The sequence below is a fragment of the Panthera onca genome, chromosome D1 (genome assembly GCF_046562875.1).
Source record: "Panthera onca isolate mPanOnc1 chromosome D1, mPanOnc1 haplotype 2, whole genome shotgun sequence".
Lineage (NCBI taxonomy): Eukaryota > Metazoa > Chordata > Mammalia > Carnivora > Felidae > Panthera > Panthera onca.
Genome location: NC_138348.1, coordinates 95,746,364 through 95,772,572, shown reverse-complemented (window position 1 = coordinate 95,772,572; position 26,209 = coordinate 95,746,364). Strand labels below are relative to the sequence as shown.

The window sequence follows — 26,209 nt, the reverse complement described above, 5'->3', positions numbered from 1 at the left end:
GCCACCGATTACAGAGCTGGTAGGTGGCGGGGGCAGAATTTGAACTCAGTTCTGGCTGTTACACTTACCATTGTATAGCTAGTGTCCAGGGTGGCAACTGGCCTCCTGGCCCTTGAAGGTGCTGGTACATTCCGCCTGGGGACCTCTGTACTGGCTGTTTACCGGGCCCAGCAGGCTCTTCTCCAGATATCTGCGGCACGATGCGAGCTCCCCACATCTCCTCCGAGGCTTTGCTCATTGTTTACCTACTTAGTGAGCCCTGCCCTCATCACCCTAAATTGCAGCCCATGCCTCCCCCCACCAACTCCATCATTCTGGATCCCCCTTTGAACATTCCTCTTTGTAGCATATCATAAAAATCTGGTTATGTATTATGTTCATAGGTTATTTTCTAAGTTAGCTTTGCTATGGTACAGATTTGAGGTTTTTTTTAATTTTTATTTAATTTTTTAAATGTTTTTATTTATTTTTGAGAGATAGAGAGACAGCACACGGGCTGGGGAGGGGCAGAGAGAGAGAGGGAGACACAGAATCGGAAGCAAGCTCCAGGCTCTGAGCTGTCAGCACAGAGCCCGATGCGGGGCTCGAACTTGTGAACCGCAAGATCATGACCTGAGCTGAAGTCGGACGCTCTACCAACTAAGCCACCCAGGCGCCCTGGATTTTTGTCTTTTTAAATTCATTGAGGTATCCTACACACTAAGAATACCACCAGGAACATATAGCATGTTGGGCATCGTAAATATTTGCCAGATTAAAGGAATAAACGAACGGTGAGCGCTTAGTATTTGTCAAATGAGTGAAGAGTCAAGATACCCCACTTTCTCTAAGCTATCCCACGAGTAGATTCCATTTATGATATGCCTCCTGTATGCTAGGCCCAGAGACCTAACTGATCTTATTAAATCAGCTCTCAAATCCTTTGGAAGAGAGAATCAAATCCCCTATTACAGATGAAGATATACAGGCTCAGAGAGATTAACTAATTAGCCAAAGATCACATGACTGGTCAGTGCCAGAGGCAGAATTTGAACTTGGTTCCACCCAACCCTCAAAACTTGGGTTCTTTTATCCCACTGCTACTTCTCAATGCGACCACACGGTAAGAGCCACCTAGAATCATGCGGCCTCTATAAATGGAGCACTGCCCCATGTGAAATAGGTAAGTCCTAATCATTCATAGTTAATATTATCTTCCCATTAGACTCAAGTCAGACTCAAAAGCATCCCATTACCTGAGATGAGGTAGATTGTATTTCCTCTACTGTTCTAGAGCCAGGCAGCAATGCCTGTCGCTGAAGCAAGCCTGGTAATTTGCATTTCTAATCACTCGGGAATTTAATCAGTATCATGGCCTGAATCAGGGGCACTGCAAATACAGCTGATGTCACCAGAGCTTAATTAGTTGGAAGGAGAACAAAGTTTGTACAGTCGGGATATGTCTCCACCAGTATAAAGGTGAAGAGTCGCGGGGGTTTGTGCAAGAGGAAAGAAACCAACTTAAAATCTAGATTCTGTGATGAAACACTTAAAAAAAAAAAAAGTTACCTGGGAAAGGTTTTTAAACCTGTAATATCACTTAAATAAATATATGAAGGTAACAAAATGCCAATGTCAACCATTTTCATGGGTCTCTTGAGGTGTAATTTACACATCCTAGCATTCACCCATTATAACTGTACAATTCAATGGTGACTTGTAAATGTATAGAATTGGGCAACTGTCACCGCAATCCAGTTTAAAACATTTCAATTTAAAACATTAAAACTTCCCAAAATTGCCTCAAGCCTGTCTGCAGTCAGTGTCTGCTCCTACCCCCACCCCCCATCCCAGGCAACCACTACTCTGATTACTGTACCTATAAATTACCTTTCCTAGACATTTCATATAAATGGAATCGTACATGATGAGTACTTTTGCATCTGTCTGCTCTCACTTAGCATGTTTCTGAGGTTCATCTGTGCGGGAGAATGCACTAGCATTCCATTTCTCTGAATCGTTCGTTGAATAGTAGCTCATTGTATGGACACATCTCATTTTGTCTATCCACCAATTCATGGACATTCGGGTTGTTTGCACTTTTTTGCTATTCATAAACGCTCCTGGGAACATTCATGCATACGGCTTTATGTGGACACGGAATTCATTTCTCCTTGGGCAAATCCCCAGCAGTGAAATTGATGAAAGTCATATAGTGAGTTTCCATTTAACATGTGAAGAAACTGCCACCCTGTTTTCCAAAGTGGCTGTTCCATTTTACATTCCCACCTGCAACCCATGTGACTTTGAGGGCAACAACTGACTCTGAAATTATCTTGGACGGTGGCATTGAAAGTCCTCAACTTTTTATGTTTGATCCTTGAACTGTAACCTTGAGTGAAAACTGGGAAATAACGACATCACATTGTAGACCAAGAGAAGGAATGACGGGAAATTGACTGAAATAAATGAGGTTTAGATAAGAGAAGGGATTTGTAGCAAGCAAGTATTCTCAGGGATAGTATTTTCAGATTTCATTTGCTGGGAAATTAAATCAACCAATTAAATCAAATAACTCTCCAGAAAGATCAGTTACATTTGCCACATAGATTGCTCATTTACCCAATGTACCCTGAGATTTATATAACAAAGACATTCGTTGATTCTCCCTCTCTGTGTCTTTTTTTTTTTTAAATCTTCCTATCCTGGAGGGAAGGAGCATTTTGTGGGCTTTCTCTAGTTTTAGTATTTATTAGTCAAACTGGATTGAACCCGCTCGCGTACGGGAAACTCCAAGTTGCTTCATTTTTTGTGTGATCTTCTAAACACGAAAAAACCCCCAAGATACATATCACTGAAAGATGACCCAGCCAACTTTCAAGCTGCAAATTTAGCTTGGGAATAAATTGAGGCTCCCTGTTGTACAATTCATGGGTTCATTCATTTCCTCTGGAAAACAGGAATATGTTCTGACTCCGGATACCAAGAGTAGTAGGACATGGGCTGCGCCTTCAAGGGAGTGATAGACGTGTCAACAAATTCTGCAGTGGGGTGTCACAAGTGCTGTCGTCCAAGTTAATACAGATGGGAGGGAGGTAGCAGGTGCCACAAAGTTGGGAGTATTAGGTAAGTCATCATGGAAGAGGTCTTCATCAGCTCTTATGTTAAAGATGAGTAGGTATTTGCCAGAGAGCCAGGGGTAGGGTGAGGGGAGGTCACTCCAGTGAGATGCTAGAACGCGAGCAGAGGCCTGGGGCTGTGGCACAGCCGAGTGTGTTCAGAGAACCGCAAAAGCTTCCGCCTGCAAGCGGCATCTGAGTGGGGGAGGCAGGAGACAAGGCTGGCGAGAGCCCCACTTGTCTTAGTAAAGAGACTAAGTTATCCTGTAGGAAATAGGCACCTACTGTAGGATGTTATGAAGGACCTGACACTATCAGATCTGAATTTTTTTTTAGTGTATATTGATTATAGTAAAGAGGATAACCAGGAGACCAATTAAGAGACTACTGTAAGCAGCCACGCTGAGCATACGAACTAAGGCGGCAGCGAGAGAAGGAATAAGAAGGCCTAGGAGATGAAGTATGTCAAGAGGGTACCGTCTACAGCAGTGGTTTAGTGTCGGATCACCATGATCTGAGGTCCGTGATAGAACGCACTTCCTGGGTCCTGTTGGCATGATTTACAGGACTGGACGTGGGGCTAGGAATCTCGCTTGTGTAAACACTCTGGGTGATTCCACTGCAGGCTGACTGGGGATACCTCCCTGGCAAGTGTATGGACTGGCCGTACGGAGGAGCCTTGTGGAGAACCACTGATTCTAGAGCGACCACTGGAAACAGTGCAACCAGGGGGTGGTTCCTGGAGTTAACAGACTGGTAAGTGTTGGGTGAAAGACTTTTGCCACTGGTCTCTGCTCAACTGGGCCCTCACCTTGGTCTGGCTAACTTTGAGAAAGAAACCTGCACTTCAAAGCAAACCAAACTAAAATGAGTCAACACAGGCAACTAGATTTAATCAAAGTCTGCTGGCTCATGTAGAAGATGCCAATGAGGCTAACTCATATTCATCTAAAAGGAATTTTATCTATCCCACCATGAAGGTAGATAAGCTCACATTTCTATGAATCAGCTCCTGGTACAAAAATTTCTACTCTGGGGCGCCTGGGTGGCTCAGTCGGTTGAGTGTCTGACTTCGGCCCAGGTCATGATCCCACGGTTTGTGGGTTCGAGTCCCATGTCAGGCTCTGTGCTGACAGCTCAGAGCCTGGAGCCTGCTTCAGATTCTGCGTCTCCCTCTCTCTCTCTTGCCCTCTCCCACTCTGTCTCTCTGTCTCCCCCAAATAAATAAACATTAAAAAATATTTCTATTCTGCCTTTGAGTAGTATTCTGTCTCTTTCTCTCATCTATCTGTCTGTGAGAGAGATCTCAGTGTTCTCTTTTATACCATAAATTCCAAAAGAAGAGAAACCGTATTCGTCAAGAATCATTTCGTCTTGGCGTGCCTGTAGAAAACAGGCGCGAAAGAAATGCTTTGTGTTGATGAAGCTGCAAATATGTAGATGTTTTATTTGCATATTGCTATAAGATGCTGAATATATAATTTGCGTATTATGCCAATCTAAGAGAGTGGGGACTGCACTGCATTTTGTTTTGCACAAATATCTTTAAGTGCAAAACACACCAGAGTAATAAATTAAACATTTTAATTAAGTGCTGTGGCACCCTATTAGTACACTTCACTGTTACATGGTTAAGTGCACCACATAACATCCTTATTAAACTTCTACATTTACGCCAATCCTAATAAAACTTGGCGAGTCTAGGGGCGCCTGGGTGACTCCGTCAGCTAAGCGTCCAACTTCGTCTCAGGTCATGATCTCGCGGTCCGTGAGTTTACGCCCCACGTCGGGCTCTGTGCTGACAGCTAGGTCGGTAGCTGTTTCACGCTAGGACGGTACTAAGTGCTTCACCTGAAAGATTTCGCCGAAGGTGCACAATGACCCTAAGCAGTTGACACGATTCTTGGCCCCATTTTACAGAGAAGAAAACCAGTGCTTCAAACAGTGAAGCAGACAAGGTCAAGGCCACGGGGCAAGCAATTAAGGAGCAGGGATTTTAACTTCAGTCTGAGTGGGCTCTTCAAGTGAATGCATATTGTTTCCCAAGGTTTTATTCTATGGAAGCGATAGGAGAAATGGACTTGATGTGATGGCAAATGAAGACCAAACCTGGAGCGGGAAAAAAAACCCTACGTCACAATGGGTTGCTCTGGAATCACCAGCTGGGCGTTTACTGCACCTCTCTTCCAGGGGTGTGATGGTCAGTGATTGACATGCCGTTCTCCATCAAGGAAGAAGCCCCCGATCTGTAGCATCTGCAGATTTCCCTGGTATGAATACTCTCACCAACCTACCATTACTAAAGGTAGAGTTGGGAAGAGGTTAGGGGTGCATTGTGTCTGTTCCCCTCTAAAACCCAGGTTTCCCATGATCTCTGGACAAGCCCTGGAAACCTTGGACCAAGGAGAAGATACGTGTCATGTTTTGTGGGAGGCCCCGCTATGGGGGAGAGGGTGGTTCTCCGCCGTCTACGCCCCAGTGGTGGAATCCAAGTACCATCGGGCTATTTTTAATTAAAAAGTGATGACAGCTGAATATATTCCCTGACTCTGCAGCTAATAGCTTCCTGACCTAGACCTCACTCGCTAGACCCACTCCTGAAACCAGACTGCACGAGTCCCTATGGGGCTTCTATTATTGGCTGGCCGTCTCAACAGATGCAGGTCTAACCAAATCCATGTCTAATATAAGCATGCAAATGGGGAGATAAGAGGGAAAACGCTTAAGTGCTGAATCACAATTCACCGAGGGAGGAGTGGGTATAAGCAGCTGTCTGGGAGGACACCAGAGGTCATTATCACGGAGTTCCGCAGAAGCACAAGAAATTCTGTCCAGCCATCATTTATAGCTGTTATCTTTTACCTATTCATGTCTCACATTCAAAATATTTGATCGGCTGTCCTGTTAACAAAAGGCCGTGTGCGTGTTGCTTAAAGCATGGTTTTCGCAGTCAGACGTATCTGGAGCGTTTAATCTGCTTCTGTTGCCATTTAATCCTTGCTATTATTACGCCCATCTTACAGCCGAGGAAACCGAGTCACAGAGGCGTAAAGCGGTAGTTCTTGAACCAAAACCAAGATAGGCCTAATTCCAGGGCCTTAACCCCTTACCAAGAGAGTTTAAACTGTTCCTTCCATCCACTCTCCTCTTCCTGCTTCAACATTCATGCTCGTCTCTTCTCCTGAGAATTTGCCAGTGAGGTTACCTCAAACCGGAAGGACGCTGCCTCTCTCTCCCTCCGCTCCTTCAACTTATCCAAACTGTAGCCATTCTTGAAGGCCCTAATCAAGTCCCAACTTTCCCGGAGTGTTTTCTTGGGTGATTCTAACGCAGGTAGCGGTCCCGCTCATCTTATACTTCCCGGCCGTATAAAATTGGCGTTTATTTTGCCTTGCCTCAGCTGCTCCCCGTTACATAACTTGTTTGGCTTCTTTTCTGGCCTAAAATGTAAATCGTCATGGGCAGAAGCCATGTGTGGACCTCACAAGGCTGAGCTCTAGCTAGATGCTCACTTTTTAAAAATGGATTAACAACACCGTATCCAGAGGTGTGCTGATAGAACGAAGCTCTGAGAGTTCTAGAATTGAAAGGAAGATTTGACATTTGGGGGAAGCCCTGAGCCAGGCATAGGACATACATGATTTTATTTAAACCTGTATGGCTGATACTGTGCCTTCCAGTTTACAGATTTTTTTAAAAAACGCCCGGAGCAACGAAATTTGCTACAACCACATTGCTTGACAGCAATCAAGCTACACCTTAAAACCAGACCAGGCTCACTGCAAAGTCCATACCGTGCTGCCCTGTAGGTCATCACGTCCATCCCGATGCCTCTGTGAGCCAATTCACCCTCCCCAAACTCCAGGAGATGGCTATTGTCCCCGACTCGGAAAGTAAGTCCGAAGCCTTACTTTGTTAAGTCAGGAGGACGGTGGAAACTTTTGTGTTGTCAGTAGGAAGGTGGAAAACAGCCGGTCACCATTTCCTAGACAAGCATCCCCCTCGGACCAGAAAATTCCTCTGACGACACCTCAGTGTCATTTTCTCGAGTATAAAATAGAGCCGCCGTGCCTCAGAGAGTGAATGAAGGTTGTCCTAACCGCCGGGCTTTCCTACCCAGACAGAACTAGAACTTTCCGCAGGGAACAGGAGTGAGAGCCACCGGCAGGACTGGATAACCGTGGACAGGTGCTCCTGGATCAGATTCACGCCGCAGCCAGCCGTGAGGGCAAAGAAGCGAAGTTCATGGAGGAAAGAATGATGTTGAGAACCAACGCACCTTCCCAGTTACCTGCCATCGCCACTTGCGGGGTATGGGGTGGGCGAGTGCGGAAAGGAGGCAAGTAAGCCGCGGCAGCTACTGATTTGGGGACACCGTGGATTGGCAGGCAGCCCCCCTGGCCCAGCACCTGGGGAATAAGGGCAGCTGCCCAGGACACATAAAAACACAGTGGAGACCGGAGGAGAGGAGCCTTCTGAATGAGAACCCAGCGGCAAAGCAAGACATTGCCAAGTGCCACACTGAACACGGGAAAGCTTTCCTGGGCCCTGGATGTGAAGGCCACGAACAATGAAAGGGGAAGCCCGGAGGGAAAGTAACGCGGACACTGACGCCTGCACTAGCCCAGTGAAACGCCTTCTGCAGTTCTTACGGGAAGCCAAAGAAACAACAGTCCGGCAGCGGCCCATCCTCTGTCCTCCGTGCCACACCTCCTTCCCCATCTGCATGTTGGGTCAGGAAGGACAGTGGTGGGCCCGGCTCCCTGCAAGGGATCAGGACGGTACATCTCAGAACAAAGCCTGTGCTGTTCACCTGCAGAACAAAGTTCGCCCTTAATGAGATGTGTGTTGGGGTGGGGGGACGGGGTGGGGTGGGGGCGCCGACAGGAATGTTGTTCCTTCATTCCATTAAAAAGGGATTATGGGCTGACTGACCAGGTAAGCAGTGTGATCTGTGAACAGAAACTGGGCCTTTGGAAGCGGGACTGTGGTTTAAACAAAAGCCTTAAGAGACACAATCAGCAACTGTTCACTGCAGCAGGGTGGCAAAGCGTGATGTCTGTGTTTGTGTGTGCGTGCAAGGGCGTGTGCAATATTTTCTGCTGTTGCTAAGATGGTTTCCCCCCCTCGCTGGCCTCTCGCCCAATCAAAAGGTAGCTGCTCCTCATTGGCTGCCTGGCTTTATCGAATGACCATGACGAGCTGGGGTTGAGCCCACCTCATTGGTTTATTCCTATGGCCCATTGTCAGGGGAGAGCAAATCAGACACCTAATCAATATTTTGTGAAGTGGCACTAGACTCCTGGCTAAATTTGCATTAAATTCCTCCCTGTCTGTGCCTTTGCACTCAGATAGCATCATATTAACTTCGGAGGTAGAGAGCGAGGCAAACAATCAAACACTGCCATCCTTCAGCCATTTTGGATGTTTTCCTGACTCTTGGCAAAAATTTCAGAACGACAAACACGCACCAGAGGAATTGGTTATAAACAAGATGTAAATCTCCTGAGCAGAAACAAAACATAACGTAACTAGGCTAGATTAGTGGTGTCCCTTCTAGATGCAGATTGAAATCTTTCCTCCCTCCCTCCCTTCCGCCTGCCCTCCCTCCCTCCCTCAAGTCATTCAACAGATATTTATTGAACACCTACTCTGTGTCGTGTTCTCTTAGGGACCCCGGATACATCACTGTGCCAGACAAGAAATGTTTCCTTTCTGGGCTACTCCATAGCAAAGCAGGGCATGAGAGGGCCAGGGGTCACCATGCTCTATAAACCGTCTCAAAAGGAAACCGGGCTCTGATCATCACTCATGGAATGAGGTGGGACCGAAATTCCGCAGCTGGGTGTCTCCCAGCAGGAGACACGGATTTGGAAGCAAAAGTAGTTCTAGTGACCAGCATCTCCCCAGAATTCTACATAAATCTCAGATAAAACGTGGATGCATGGTGACCTTGAGGAAGATAAAAATGTGCGGTGTTGGGGCACCTGGGTGGCTCAGTCGGTTGAGCATGCGGCTCTTGGCTTCGGCTGAGGTCGAGATCTCACAGTTTAGAGGGTTCGAGCCTGGCCTCAGGTTCTATGCTGGCAGGGATGGAGCCTGCTTGGGATTCTCTCTCTCTCTCTCTCTCTCTCTCTCTCTCTCTCTCTGTCTCTGCACCTCCCCCACTCATGCTATCTCTATCTCTCTCAAAATAAAGAAAGAAATACGTAAAAAATTTTTAAATATAATAGAACAATTGTGGTGTTAATAAATTTCCTCTCTTTCAAAGAAAAAATAGAAGCAACCAGAAAAGAAATTTCACATGCCCTCTACAACGTCTCAGCAGCTCACCCATGTCTGTGTTCCCTCCTGCTACAAGGAACAAAAAAAAATTGTGTTTTCATCAAACCAACCCATTTTATTTATGTGCTTACCCCATCCCCCTTCACCCAGCTCAAGAATTCCTATAATTCTCCCTGCATTCTCCTACATCATCGATTTTTCAAATCTCCCTGCTCTTCTGGTCATTTCACATCATGAAAATATTCTGCAATATCCTCTTCTTTAAAAAATGAAGACGGGGCACCTGGGTGGCTCAGTCAGTTGAGCGTCCAACCTCGGCTCGGGTCCTGATCTCACAGCTCGTGAGTTCGAGCCGCACGTCGGGCTCTTTGCTGACAGCTGGAGCCTGCTTCGGATTCTGTGTCTCCCTCGCCCTCTGTCCCTAGCCCACTCGCATTCTGTCTCTGTCTCTCAAAAATAAATAAACATTAAAAAAATTGTTTTAAATGAAGATAATAAAGAAAGACACCTCTTTATGGATCCAGGCTGATGTTCAACTAAAACACACTGGTACCACCATGTTGGTTGATAAAGTCCTGAGACACTTCTAGGCCCGTCAGGATGCAACCACTGCCCTGAGCTTCCCAAGTCTCTCCTCTCCCATTTTCTTTCAACCCAACCCCTCCCCCGGGACCTCATGGGCATTCCATAATCCAGCAACCAAAGGCTTAAAGTCTGATCGGCGGGGCCCTCCAAGACCCTGCTCCAGACCTATAGCCAGCATCCTGTCTGACTCAGCAGTGCCTGGGCCATAAGTGCGTGCTTGCTCACACCCTACATTTCAAGTCGTTACCCCCTTCCCCATTACTTTCTTCCCCTTTAAAACAAAACCCTTGTAAGAGATGTCTGTTCTCACTCTATCTCTCCTCCTCTTTTCTTTTGAACGCCATCCAATCAGTGGTCACCTTCCCAGTGTTTCCAGGATCACAGTTTTTGTCAGGGTTATCAATAAGACGTTGCCAAATCTAAAGATCAGTCCTCAGTCCCCCTCTTATTGGGCTTACTTGGCAACGTTTGACACAGCGAACCACTCCCTCTTCCTCTCCTCGAAACCTCTTAATTTTTTCTCTTTCTTGTCTCTGAGACGCCAGTCTCTCGTCGAGTTCTCCTACTTCTTCTCGGTCTCCTTCGGTCCTCCTTTGCTGATTCCTTCTTGTCTTCTTGACCGCTAAACGTTGCAGCGTTTGAGGGCTCACACTTGAGACCTCGTCTCCTTTTCTCTCTACGTCCACTCTCCGGTGATCTCTCCCAGTCATTTGACACTGAACCCCCATCTAGGCACCAACGATAGTCAAATTCCTATCTCCTCCTTCAAGGTTCGTCCTGAAATCTAGATTCAAATCTTGGGTATTTAATAGAAGTCTCAAATTTAAGTCACATAAAATTGTATCCCTGATCTTTCCCCTCAAAAGATTTCCCCTGCTCCTGGTTTTCTTCATCTCAGTAAGTGCTGACATCATTTTTCTCATGGCTCAGTCCCCAAACCCTTGGATTAGGGCTTGATTCTTCTCCTTTTCTCATACCACACTACAACCCACCAGCAAATTCTGTCATGCCAGCTTCAGATCGGATCCAGAATCCAATCATTTCTCACCATCTCCCACCACAGCCGTTTAAGACCAAATCACTGTAATGTCACCCTTTTATTATCACAGAGACCATCCAAAGGCCTCCCTGCTTTCACCTTTGCCCCCTTAACCATCTGTCCTCCACATAAGGCAGAATAAGTCGCTTCAAATATAGTCAGTTCATGATACTCCTCTGATCAAAGTTTTCAGAAGCCTTCCATTTCCTCCAGAATAAAACTCAAAGTCTATATGCTATTCCTAGGCAGTGAAAGGCACAGTTAACTATGAGACAGTTGCACTCAAGGAGTCCACTGTTCATGAGCTGGATTCCAGCTTTACTTTCCTGTGTGGCCATCTTGCAAATACGTTGTTAATCACAAGAAAGACTGGGTGAGAATATGAATGATGTAGTATACAAGTCTAAAAACAAACAAAAGCAATTTGTGTGCAGCTGAAATCTAATTGGTCAGTTATAAGCTGAAACATTTTATTTAAGGGCAACATAGTCCCTTCATATGCATTAAAGTGATTTCATTTTGTCTTCACTGACATCCTCAGCTGATGTTAAATCATATCTAATTTCCAACATACATAGTGAGCACTCAAAATACCTGGGGAATAAATTAATGCTCAGGAAATAAACTTATTTCTTACCTGTGATGATGGCAAGGAGAACCAGCAAGTGAATATCTACTCCATAAGGTCTAGTATTTCACTTACTTAAATTATCTTTTTATCCCAACTTTATTATTTTTTTTAGAGGGAGAATCCCAAGGAAGCCAGCGCAGAGCCCGACACGGGGCTCAAACCCACGAACCGTGAGATCATGACCCGAGCTGAAACCAAGGGTCAGACGCTTAACCGACTGAGCCAACCAGGAGCCCCTCAACTTTATTAATTCTAATTTAAAGGTGCAGCCACAGTTGTGTGGCTCAGGAAAGCCGAATGCCTTTCTCAAAGTATCCTAATAAGTGGCAGAGTTTCAGACTTGAACAGTGGTCTGTATGGCTTCAACACCTGTGCCTTTGCCATGGTCATCTCATGATGAGTCACTGCACTATCCCTCTGATTTTTCTTTTTCTTTTTCTTTCTTTCTTTTTTTTTGTAACAACCCATAATCAGTTCATTCAAAAAGCTGATTTAAGCGTCAGCACTGGTGACTTCAACCTCGACTCCTGGCTCGAGACGGATGGAAGTAATCTGCGAACAATCTCAGAAGGACTGTGCAAATCAATGAGTTGCCTGCAGCAACTCACCTGAAAACAATCCCAAGTCTTAGAACCTTCACCACGAAGAGTTTTTCTTGTAGTGATTCTCAGAGTCTTGGTAGGCATCCGAACTGGTCCTTTCACGACGAGATTCTTTTCCTTTGCGCCTCTGAGCAGGTCAGCATGTACCTTCTCCAATGATTGCACGTTGAGGCTGGTTAGAGTCATTCTAATTTGGTGAATCATCACCTCAGGTTCCCCAGGTATCTTCCCAGGGTCTTTAAAATGTGTTCCTCGGCCAGATTGAACAGTGATGAATCAGGAGCTGGAGTGGGCCATCCAGAGCTCCACTCTCAGCTGCAACCGTGCCTTCTTCAAAGAGTCTCTATGACACTCTTAATATTATAATGCTCTGATCCATTACTGTCCGCACAGACCTCCAAGATCACTGAAAATCGAGAGGCAGCTCATCTGTCCTTAGTTTATGGATGGGCATGCTTAGCTCCAGAGGGGCTCAAGGTCAAGTAAGGAAATGGAAAGTGCAGTCTCTTGCTTTCTTCTCTCAGTCCCTCCTTATTGGTGTCTCATGCTATCTTACCCACAGTTTTCTTAGTTAAGTGAATTGGACCATTGACCCTTTGAGTTCCAGAACCGATTTCCTAGTCTATAGCCTCACTTATTTTATAGCTTATTAATCATCTTTCTCATACACAATGCTTTAAAAAGCCAAGTCCCCATCTTCTGGAAGGTAGGAATATAATGTTTTTTTCTGAAGATGCTCCCAACCGCATGGGAGTCTGAGTCCAATCTGTCAGTCCTCTGATGTCAAATTTTCAATCAGGCATTGGCTTGTAATATGAAAAGACTAAACACATTTGTGCACATGAACTTGTATATTCTCACATAAGCAAATAACGAAAATATTCAGCGGGATGAAAATCCCCTAGATTGCACGGTATTTTTGAGACTCAAGTTTCTATTAAGTAATCACGATCTGCCCCTACTCACACACACAAAAATGCCCCCTTTTGTCAGTAGTTTCTGCGTTGAATGGTAATTCTACGGTCAAGGGCAAGAGCCGAAGAGGAGAATCCCACTGAGGAAACAGAACGGTAGAAAAACGGTGTGTAGCCTCTGGCCCAAAAAGACTGACCTCGGAAGCCGGGTGAATACGAAGCCCCAGCTGGCTGAGCGGGTCAAGATGAAAGCATAGTTATTAGAAGAAGCTCAGCTTCATTTCAATTCTCCAAAGTAGAAAACAGTAATTCACAGAGAGCTCTGTGATGGGGGTCAATGCCATGGAATGAATAAACGAATGAATGATCATTCGGTCATTCAACAAGTATACCTGCTGTTTTCAAGTCACTGTTGTCAGTGTTACAAAGGGAAATCCTTTGTGAAATGTTCCATTGTAAGTACAAGTTGTATATAAATAGCCACTTTGATTGAACTTTGCTCCTAGGCACTTCAGCGCTTGTAAACCTGTTCAGCCTGCCGAACGCAAACCCTCCTGGGAAAATCAGAGTCGGCAAAATACGAGCAGAGCAACAATCCCTTTAGTACAGACCACAGGAAGAATTTGAACACATGAAAACACACAATCAAGACAATGAAAACAGGTAAACCTCTTTTAAATGAATTCCTAAGATGATGTGCTCCTTGGAGGAAATATTTTTGCGATCAAGACAAGTCTAGCAGTTGATCTATGTAGCTCCAACTTATGGTCCAGGACCCCGAATAAGTGCATTTTTTTTTAAAGTAGGTTAGTCGGTTTGGCTTGCTAAAATTAATTCAGGAAACTGGCTTTTCAGAAATCAATCCATTTTCTTAAGATAAAGTATACCCCGGGGGTGCCTGCGTGGCTCACTCGGCTGAGCGTCCGACTCTTGATTTCGGCTCGGGTCATGATCTCGTGGTTCGTGAGTTCAAGCACCGTGTTGGGCGCTGTGATGACAGGGCGGATCCTGCTTCAGATTCTCTCTCTCCCTCTCTCTCTGTCCCTCCCCAGCTGGCGCACTCTCTCTCTCTCTCAAATAAATAAGCTTAAAAAAAAAAAATCAAGTATACCCCAGAAATACAATAGATGCTGTCACATTCATATAGTTAATGTGCTTTTTTTTCTAAGTATTTTCCATGTGTGACATGCTCATAGGATTCCTGAGGGCAACATTAGAGTTAAATTTTTTGGAGTCCAAACTCTAAATCCATGGCCTCCCCAGTGGAAACACTTCTGTGGAATGGTAAAAGGTTACCATCACACCAAACACCAAGGGCGTGTGTATGTTGGGGAGCTACCAACCCTTATGAGCCATACGAGTTGGTAATTTTTTGGTAGATCCAGTCTGATCCTCCTAGTACCTCCATGAAAACTGTAGGGCTCTGCAGAGAACAAGTCTGAACACCACTGGCCTACGTCCTCATTTCTCAGAGAGAGAAACTAAGGCCGAGAAAGACAAAATGCCTCGTCCAAAATCACATAACCAGTTACTGCTGAGTTAGAACTAGTTTCCTGATTCCCAAGGTAGCGCTTTTCCTCCATCTAGACTCCTCATAATTTCAGAGCCTACTGCAGTCTCCCTACAGCAAAATTTCCTCTCTATTTCAGGCAACCAGAGCAGGCCAGGTTGGGTCTGAGCCACCCAAGGCCATTTGTCAGTCTCCCACCAGGCAATGCCAACCCCAGCATCTGGTCCTGGTCCCTAGGACTTATGCTCTCGTAATTAAAGAGCTGGCATATATAAACAAACTGTAACCTGAGCACCGCATGGTCAGTAAGTAGAGGTCAAGCATGGATGAAAGCTGACTCACAAGGTAAGAAGGAGTCAGTTTCCTAATTTCCAGCCTTGTTTGTCTCTGGTGACAGGTACATAAATATTGCAATTGCTACAAAGAACCTTTTATAACTCTTAACCCAAAATATTCCTCACCCCCACAGCAAGTTTCACAAAACTCAACGCTATCCCATTTTGGCTAGGTGGGACTGTGTGTGGGCCAGGGGTTTGAGTTGGGGTTTGATTACTCAGTGAGACATGCCAGGGGCAGCATGGGGAGAAAACTCTCTGTGGCTCTTGGTGGAACACGAGGACAACCTTATTGGCTCAGACTATCTAGGACTGTATAGGACTTTACCAGTTCTCTTCCTGGGACGGGTACCACTCCCAAGAGGCCCCACCCAGACAAGACTTGAAAGGTCTGCAGCAACAGCAGCAGTGTAACCTGAGACCTGTGCTATTGTTCCAATTGTTGCCGTCAGGTCGGGCCCATTTTGACACACCAACAAGTTGTATTTCCCTCCTTGTGAAACGGTCTAGACACGGAGGACTCAAACCGTGGTCCAGGGCATCTCCCTCACCTGGAAGCTTTGTGAAACAGGAGGGATGTCAAACCCCAACCCCAGACTGAATGAATCAGAACCTACAATTTAGGCAGATCTCCGGGTGACTGGTGTGCATCTCAAATGTGGGAAGGAATGATCTAGAGATGGAGACCAATACTCTCTGGATGCACCATTAGCTCCATCAATAAATTTTCAGTTAGTGAACCTCCTTGGGTTTTTCTGTGAATTTAAATGGAGAAAGGACCCCAATGAAATCCAAAACCTCCTTAAGATGTATTCGTCTTTTGTTCTAGGAGGTTTTTTCCTCTGAGGGCTATTGGGGCACAATTTGCTTTGGATCACCAGTAAGGACCCGAAGCAGGACTATACATCACAGACTGTGATAACCAACAGTAAATATATTTGGCATTAAGTACTTCTCCTTCACATCTAGACATCCAGCTGGCTGCCAAGTCCTTTTGATTGTGCCTCCTAAATGATTTTTTTTTGAATATTCATTTATTTTTTCAAGTATAATTAATATACGGTGTTGTAGTGATTTCAGAAATACGCACCCCTGTGTTTATTGCAGCATTATTCACAATCATCAAGATATTGAAGGAACCCAAGTGTCCCTCAATAGATGAATGGATAAGGAAAATGTGGTATGTATACATATTGGAATATTACTCAGCCATTAAAAATGAAATCTTGCCATTTGCAACCACACGGATGCTCCTAAATGATTTTTTAAATCCTCCTTTCTATCCCCCTTGCCCTGCTTTAGCTTAGGTCCTTATCATATATGATGTGCACATTAAAACAGTCTCTCAACTTCACACCCAGTCCCCTTATGCAATATTTTGCTCTCATCCAGTGCCTCCTCCAAACTGTCATCAGAAAGAACATTCTCAGAGGCAAGTTTGATCACATTATCTTCTTAAGTACTCTAATGATTTCTGATAAAGTCAATACTGTCAAGTTTTTCACGCAAGGTCTTTGGTGATACTGCTCTTATTTAGCCACCCAACCCATTTCTCCCACTTTCTACTTTTACACCGACTTCCTAATACACCTGTTACATGCCTCTCCCTTTTCCCAAGCTGCTTCTCTGCTGCAAATCCTTTTCCCTTCTCTGCCAAATAAACCTCTTCTTATTTTTTAAGACCTTGGATAGACAGTCCCCGATTTATCATGGTTCAGCTGATGATGGTTTGACTCTGTGATGGGGATCTGCATTCGGTAGAAACCGTACACAGAATTTTGAATTTGGGTCTTTTCCCTGGCTAGCGCTAGGCGGTACAATCCTCTCTGGAGATACTGGACAGGTAGCAGCAGCCAGTCTCAGCTCCCAGTCAGCCTTGCAATCCCCAGGGCCAACAACCATTACACTGACAACTGTTCTGTACCCACACAACCATGCTGCTTTTCACTTTCAGTACAGTATTCATTAAGTTACATGAGATTTCCCAACACTTTATTACAAAAAAGGCTTCGTGCGAGATGACTGTGCCCAACTGCAGGCTAATGTAAATGTCCTGAGCGTGTTTAAGGTAGGCGAGGCTCAGCTACGATGTCCGGTGGGTTAGATGTATTAAACATATTTTCAACCGACAACGGATTTACTGGGACGTAACCGCATCCAAAGTCAAGGACGCTCTGGGATTCCTTTTATCACCTCTATCAGCGCCTCTTGACCATGACTCTCTACCACTGAGTAGAGCTGATCATCCTTGGATCCCAACGGCACTTCATGTTTGCCCAATTGGCGGCACTTTCATAAACTGTTTGTCAACTTGTCTCTGTCCTTGCACCACTTTATGACACCTTGGGGTCAGGAACCATGTCATATGCGTCTTGTTCTTCTTGAGTACCAAGTACCCCTGCCAACACATAGTAGGCATTCAGTGCATGTTCGACGAAGGAAATAATGAAAGGGATATAGTCTCTGTGCAAAGTAGGTACCACATTATTCCTTCATATGTGAAGAATACATAGCAACCGCAGATCTAGTGGAAACATTTGCAACGGATTGACCTTTGTGATTCTCCAATGACGGATGTTAAGGAATTGAATTGATATTAATAATGAAATTACCTACGTTAGTTTGGTCACTACCCTAACGGGAAATGATCTACCTCATATCATTTATTAACCATGTAATTGCCTGTGACATAAACTCAGCAGAGTTATAGCCTCAAGTACAACCAAGCCCTACCTTCTGGGGACTGTCAGTCTAAGATAGCTAACATGGACACCAGCCACTCTCCCACATGGTCAGAGAACTCTTTCCCTTGGGGCCCGATGGTGTTGGCAGGAGGAGAGAAAGTCAAGAGATGAGGCCAATTAAACAGATGTAGAAATTGGGTCTCGGCCTCTGCTCCCCCATATCCCCACATTGGGGTTCTTGGGAGCCTCTGCTTCAAGCTCAGCTCAACTGGCCTTCAAGATCGATTTGGGACTCAAGTGGGAAAGCTTTCAAGAGCTCCGACTCAGCAGTCTCCACTCAGCAGTCAAGCTACATTGCACCCTATCTTCCACCCTTCCTTCCTATTCTCTACTCCTAAAGCCCAGAACCCACCTTCTACTCTGGTTTCTGCTGATGAGAACATGACAACAATACTATTTCACGTGTTAATTCAATCTTACCATGTGCCAGGTACCATTTGGTATACTTTATGTGTATGAAACTAATTTAATCTTCACAACAAACCAATTTACTAAGTACTGAATTACCTACATTTTACAGGTGAGGGAAACACAGAAAAGTCTCCATAGATTGTTTACTTGTTGGTCTCTCCTGATCGTGCTCTAATTACTGCAGATTCCATGATGTTAACTACTTTGGGCTGCCCAACCCTTCGGATATTATGCTCTGAGCTTTGCAGCTGGATCTGCACACCCTCTTTGCCCATGCCACATGTCCCCTGCCACCTCCCAGTCTGGCCATCCCATTACAGATTAATTTGCTCATTCCAGCCCTGTCCCGAAGAGGAGAGCAAAAGACAGGGATAAGGTCATTTATTTTCCACTCTATTGAATATGGATACTACATTAATACTCATAGGAAGAATTAGACTCAGGGTATATAATACGAATAAAACACCAAGTGGTGACAGGCATCCACACCACATGATATCTGAATTAGAGGAAGAGGAAAGACAAGGCACCATTTTTAAGGAGGCACCATTTTGCAGACATTCTCCTAGAAATCCATCTCGGTTCTACAAACTCTTTTTGTAACGAAACACAGGATGTCCATTAGCAAGCTGAAGGATCTACACACCATAAGAAACCAACCATTACCTGGGAGAGAGAACCATGGAAACACCTGGAACAGATTCCCGATTTTGTCCCTCACACGCCCTTTCAACCAAGTGCACATTCATTGACTCTCACATTTGCATAGTTAGATAATAACAGCTCTCTGTTTCATGCTCAGCACTGAGGTCAATGTCACAAGAAGCTGTTTAGCAACCATTCCCTTTTCAGGAAGTTCTGTGATCAGGTAGAAGACAGGACTTGAAGAAGAAGGAACAGAAGCCACCCAGTGCCCTGGGCTTGGAGCTCTAAGACAGACTTCATTTCCAGACACACATATGTACATGAGGTGCCCATCAGTATCCTCTGGGTAGCTTTGGTAAACACAGATTAGATTTCATTGGCTTGGTCCAGAGCTCTAAATCAGAATCTGCTAGCCAGATAGATATAGATAGATAGATAGATAGATAGATACAGAAATAGATAGATGCCCACCATATAGAAGATAGATACATATAGATACATAGATAGATATGATCAGTAACATTAGGAAGTACTGCTAGAATTCTCATTTTGGAAGAACAAGAACATTAATAGCATGTATGTTTTCTCCTCCAATAATGTCAGGAAATGTAAATGAGATACTGACAAATTAAACCAAAAAAAACTAGGAACACAGGGAGTGTCCTTAAATCTACAAGTATTTGGTCATGTTCAAATGGGTTCTGAAAAGTCTCATCAATGATGATGGTTCCTCAAAGACATCTAATTTGAAAGAAGAGGAAAGAAATTAATGTATAGCAGGCCTTGGTGTAAGAGAAACATATTAAAAATTCTTAAATAATAAGAGATAAATTAAAGTATGATAGGAGTTTTAGAAAAGACTCATGGCAAGGTTTTTTTGATTGTAGTCCACTAGCTGGTACATTTAAATTGTAGTTTAATTTACAAATATTTGATGAGCATAATGTGAGGAGGGATATATTCATCTGTTTGCTCTATAAAAATAAATCGATGCCTGAATAAGAGTCTAAATCCGCAAAGGTGAATTTTCCAAAGTCACAACACTGAACGGATTAATCTTCTCGTTGCCCATCAACTTCGGCCCCCCTGTTGATGACAGCAGTTGCTTAAACCAGAAACATCATCTAAGACAAAGCTGCAATCATGTGCTAGGTTGCGCGGGTCTTATACAAGCATGACCTGCACAAAACTTCAGGAGCTTCGGGTCTTTTTTAACCAAGACAGGTCATTAAAAGAAATGAAAAGATGTCTTCTGGAGGCTTAATTAAGGAAGTTAATTCTAGGGCCCATCATAGGCCCATTAACCTTTCTCTGTTCCTAAAATATCTTATGTAATGTCAAAAAGAAGGAAAGATGGGAAAAGGAGCTGTGTAATTAAACCTACTTAACCTTAAAATGGAAATGTGTCAAGGGACAGAAGCAATTGGTATAAAGCTCCTAACCTGTATTTACGACCCCAAAACCCAGAACCCATATGCCCCGTCTTGCTTTGTTTGACTCACATTTTCTTTGCTACGATGTTGGACAATTTGGCTGGCGAATTCACTCGCTGTGTCTGGCCTGAACCATAAGTCAGTTCTCAAAATGCCGGAAGTGCAGTACTATCCTGGCACAGGGAACAAATAGCTGACTGGTTTCTATACAGATCTGCTGCCACACATTCTTCCAAAGTTCTTCAAGGCAATGATTTTCCCTGATCCAGGAACTCATTTCTTCCCCGGCCTCTGAGAGTGTGGCCGGGCTGGGGCTGAATTTGGTTCGGGATCCCAGAGTACCCGATGTAATGTATTATTTTCCACGACGGTACATTGTTAGGCATGCAAATTCTTCCAGAATGCCCATGTATGGCTTGTTATAAAAGGACAGAGGCAGAGCAAAACTTTGCCTGCCGTCTTGACCCCAGCAGAACCTTGCCTGAGGAGTGTTACTGGCCGGTTTCCGCCCCATTGGGGAACCATTGCAAGGCTAGGGCAAGGTCATTACAATGGTTTCTTTCTCTTTGCTTTTTTCTTTTTATGTTTCATGTTTTTGCTTAAATTCCAGTTATTGAACATACAGTGTAATAGTTTCAGGAGTAGAATTTAGTGGTTTCGGTCGCACTTCGTCACCTAGCTTGCTCTGAGTTCTGTGCCTGGGGCCGTATCAGTAGGCAGAGGAGCATTTTCAACCGGTCCAAAACCAATCTGAAAATGCTACAAGTTCCAAAGCTTAACATAAGCAGTCAGGTGTCTATTAAATGCCAGAAGATCATGAACGCTACAGATCATTTGTGATGACTTTGTATCCTCCAGGGGCCTCTCAGGCCATCTTCTCATATTAGGGTTGACAGACAAGACACCTGTATTTGTATTTGCTGAATCTGGCAACCTTACCTGATCTCCAACTGGGAATCATCATCCAACACCATAAAACAGGACATTTTAGAGAGAACTTGGAACCAGCCCCTAAGGCCTCATTTTACATATGAGGAAACCCAGGCCAGTCAGAGACAGTGTTTGGACATGAATTCAGCCTGTTTTATCCCCATTTTATCGCCCACCACCCAAGCTGTCTATTAATGATGCAGTATTTTTATTGTTGTGATTGTGGTGTTTAACTGAGCTTTCCAAACATCTGACCTTTCTTGAACATTACCCACTTCTAGCCTCTCTGCTAAATCCTTTAGCTAGACAAATAGGAGTACTATGCCCTGCCCTAACCCTTTTGGCTTCTAGAACTTAAACTGGCTATGTGCCAAGGAAGATAAAAATTTTAATTTTTTGAATACAGGCAAAGCACCCCAAAAGAATTTTTTCAAACCTAAATATAAAGACGCTCTTGTATGGATACTATTTTTTAAAGTGTTTGGACCTCTGTATCCCTCTATCAGTTAATCATCGATGCTGGTATTCCAGGCAAAAGTCATAAATATAGTCGAATCTCAGCCAAGCATTAGGTCACTCTGTTCTGCAAAATCAGCTGAGAGAGATTATTCAAATCCAGTCGGATCCTGCCTCATACCTTCTTCAGTCGCTATCCTTTCAAAACTTTCTTTATACACCTTTGCTAGAAGATGTGTTATGAAAATCCAATATATATAGAAGTCCCTCATTCACTTATGAAGACACAGATGGAAGAAAGAGACTTGGCTACATTCAAGATAAATTTGTTCCTCTCTGGCCATCCCGTGCTGTATGAACGTTATATGCGTGAGTGCCCTTCTTATTTGCGATATGATTTCTTTAGGTCTTTCTCTCAAAAATAACTGATTTTGCACATCGTTGTAAAATATAGCCTTGGACTTTGAAATATAGCCTTGGACAGGCATCACATACTAATATAAATGAGTTTAATCTAGGACCTATACAATACTAATATTAATCCAGTTGGAAATTCAGGTTTTATTCATGCCTTTAAAGGGTTCATATTTCCAGACGATCAGTGTTATCAATGGAATTGTGTCCTCCCAAAATTTGTATGTTGAAGCCCTAACCCTGACGCGGCTGTATTTGGAGATATGGCCTTTAAAAAGGCACGGGTAAATGAAGTCATGACAGCGGGGTCCTACTTCACTGTGACTTTTGTCCTTACAGGGAAAGGAAGAGACCTCGTTGATGGGCATGAGCAGAGAAAAGGCCACGTGAGGACACAACAAGGGGGTGGCCATCTGCAAACCAACAAGAAAGGCTCAGAGGAATCCAACCCCTGCCAGCACCTGGATCTTGGACATCCAGCCTCCAGGACTATGAGGAAATCCACTTCTGCTGTTCAAGCCACCTGGTCTGTGGGATTTTGTTATGGTGGCCCCAGCAAACGAATGCAATCAGAATGACTCTTGTGACCATTAACCAAATAATGACTGGAGTGCAAGATAAACGAAAGCACAAATTCTATCTTGTTCACTGCGAAATTCACTCATACGGTGCCCAGCAAACTGGTCCCAAATTAACAGCTGACCCAATAAAAGGAATGGATGAATGTTTTTAAGCCCACACCCTAGCAAAGCAGGACCAGCCACTCCTTGTAACCACAGTGTTAAGACTGGAAGAGCAGAGGCTTTGGACCCAGACTGACTGCTTTCGTTCTTTACTACCTGCAACCTTGGGCAGGTGTCAGAACCTTTTCAACCTTAGTTCCTTGTCATGTGGTTGCTGTGGAGGCTCATGGAGATAATGCCCCTGGTGGATAATAAGTACATGTAAAAAGCGACAGCTGCTATGGTGATGATATTAATGACGGCGACCTTCATGGATTCATTCCTGTATTTATTCAACAACTGTTTATTGAGCAAACCCCTTCTATGCACCCAGCATTGTTTCTGGCATTGAGAATAAAATGGGTAATGACATATTGTCTTAGCATACCTGTGCCTTCCATTCTAGAGAGCAGAGTCAAAGATCACTGGAAATAATAAAATCATTTCAGAGAGGGGTAAGTGCCACAAGGAAAACAAAGCAGAATAATGTGGTGGGGACCGTGTATGGCAGTGTGTGTGCAGGGGGGCAACCGGTAACTTCTCTCTGGGAAGGAGACCTTGGAGGCTGAGTTTTGAGTGATGAGAAGTCAGCCTGGAGAGTGTCTGGGGTAAGAGCATTCCAGAGTGAGCAGCGGTACAAAAGGCCTCGGGAGGGACGGCCTCGGCATCTTCAGGGAACAGAAGAAGGCCAGTGTGTCTGCACTGCGGTGAGCAAAGGGGAAAGAGGTACAAGATGAAACCAGAGAAATTAGCTGGAGCCAGATTATATAAGGACTTACAGGCCAGGGTGAGGTGTTGGCATCTTTTTTTCCTAACTGTAACGGAAAATCATTGTAGGGTTTCAAGCAGCGGCGTGAAAATGAGTTGATTTATGTGAAGAACAATACTCGGCTGCTGTAAGGGTGACAGGTAGTAGAAAGGCAGGCGTGGAAGTAGGAGGCTGCTCAGGGGTCATGTCCAGTAGTCGGGGAGGGACGGCATTGGCTTGGACTGTGGGGGTGGTGACAGAGCTGGATAATGGACGAATAGGGATTGTTGTGAAGGCAGGTGGACAGAGCCTCTTAGGGGTTGAATGTGAGCAGCAGAAGAATGAAAGGGTGAAGGACGACCCCTAGGATTCAACGTAAGGAACTGAGCGAGATGGTGACATTTATCACGATCCACTGGGGGTAGGAAGCAGCGGGAGAGTCAATGGAGATGACACTGACCCTGACTTGGTCTCTATTTATCAGTAGAGTTGATGCAGCTTCATGGCCTAGCCAGCTGTAGCCTACCTCTTAGGAAAAATCACCAGAGCTTAGTTGCCAATATTGCACATTGATTAGCAACTCATTGATCATCACCAAGCCTCACCCTCTAAGCAGCCGTGTGAAAAGTGATGTGGGTGAAACTTGGCTTTGTCCTTACACGCCTGTTCCAGGCCTCGGTTTTCCCCCCTATGGAATGAAGCTCTGTGTGTGTGTTTATTTTTGGATATTTCCCACCTGAACCGCATCAGCTCTCCTCACTCTGGAGAAGCAAAACCAGAGCAGGGGGGGCTCTCCTAAGACCCAGAGGACGCATGAGTAGCCAACGGTCAATACTTGAACACTGAGCTCCTCGTACAGACTTCCGATTTCTTGCCCTTCCCTGCTACTTCTTTCTCTCTCAGGCATCAGATTCACGGCATCACCTCCTTCACGTAGAGCTCCTATGGCCGCCGGTGGCTGGCTTTAATTAGAGTGCGTTACTGAGCATCATTCCAATGTCGGCGGTGTTACATTTCAACATACTCAGACACCATGACAGCCACAGGGAAGCACGCGTTGAACTAAACTGGGAGATAATTAAAACAGGTAGGAGCAGAGATTGTTCATACTGGCCTCTCCTGCACTCCGACCCAACCACCCTCTTCTGGTGTCATGTCTTTCTGTCTTTGTCTTACTCATATTTCTCTCCGGCAAAGGTGCCTCTGCAGTGGGCACCTAACAAGGATGACAACGCCATGAGCAAGAAAAGAAAGCAAGGAGAAATACAAAATGTTTGGCCCGAGAAGCTGCCTCTTGGGGTTTTAAAACCATCCTTGAATAAAGCCAGAATGAACTGCCCAGGTTACAAGTGTCCCTTCCTAGTTCAAAGACTTCATCGGTCTTCATTTTGTGTCTACACGAGGGTAAGCAGAGTTTTCTTTCCATTCCACTAAAGAGAGGAGAGACACAAGTGGCAGCTAACTGAAAATCACTGACAATTAGTTTTGGAATTTCCTTCGTGAAAAGGCATCAGTCATATGCAGTCGCCAGACACGCTCTTTGTCACTTATTCCAAAAGCCACCCTCCCATTATTAACCACCACTGTCACCCAAGCTTCAGTAAAGTGCAAAGCGCTTTGACTGGCAAAATGGAAAAACTCGCCTCTCTGTGGCTTGGATAAATCCGTTGGCCTTGTTAGAAATCAAGGTAAGGCAGGATTCTGGGAGATGCCATTGTGAGCCATCGGTACAAAAAGTTAAGTAGGCGACTTGAAGTCAAGCCCAAAGTAGGGACATTTGGAAAATTGCCCCAAAATACATGGAGGATCCCACTTCCAGATTGAAATAATTTTAATGTGTATTGATTTTTGAAGGAGAGAGAGACAGAGCGTGAGTGGGGAAAGGGTAGAGAGAGAGACGCGCACAGAATCCGAAGCAGGCTCCAGGCTCTGAGATCTCAGCACAGAGCCCGATGCGGGGCTTAAACCCACAAACTGCGAGATCATGACCTGAGCCGAAGTCAGACGCTTAACCGACTGACGCACTCAGACGCCCCCAGATTGAAATAATTTTAGACAAAAGTAAGTTCTAAGAAGAAAATCCACCAGGTGTGGTGGTAGAGAAATAAGGGGTGACCAGGCGAGGTTAAATTTAAAATGAAAACATGGAAAATAAGGAGGAGCCAGGCTAAGAACCAGAAAGGGAAAGACGACGACAGGTTGCAAAGCTCCTGGTGTCGGAAAGAGCTTGGTGTGTTCTAGAAAGTGTCAGGAAGCCAGGGAAGGCTGAGAAATGGTGACAAGGGGGACAGGAGCCCCAAATGAGGTTGGGGAGTTTAGCACGTGGACAGGAGCCATATCCCATATAGCATTTAAGGCAGGGGAAGGAGTTTAAATGTTTTCTGAGTAGAACTGGAGGTCATTAAGAGATTTAAGCGTGGGGAAGACATGAATTGGTTTTGTTTTGCTCTGTTTTGTTTTGCTTTTTAAACATCCCTCTAGAGGGGCGCCTTGCCTGGGTGGCTCGGTTGAGCGTCCAACTCTTGATTTTGGCTCAGGTCAGGATCTCACGGTTCATGGGATCAAGCCCCATGTCGGGCTCCACACTGACAGCAGAGCGCCTGCCTGGGATTCTCTCTCTCCCACTCTCTCTTTCTGCCCGCCCCCCACGCATATGTGCACACATGCACGTGCACCCTCACCCTCAAAAACAAATAAATAAACATTT

General features: G+C 44.8%; 1 long non-coding RNA gene and 1 pseudogene across 1 annotated transcript in view; both read right to left on the bottom strand.

Annotated features, from left to right (window-relative positions):
* Positions 1-26,209, bottom strand: part of LOC132661011 (uncharacterized) — a 141,475-nt gene that overhangs the window by 9,239 nt on the left and 106,027 nt on the right. The gene's annotated exons all lie outside the window — the stretch shown is intronic.
* Positions 9,354-12,516, bottom strand: LOC132662261 (small ribosomal subunit protein uS10 pseudogene; annotated as a pseudogene).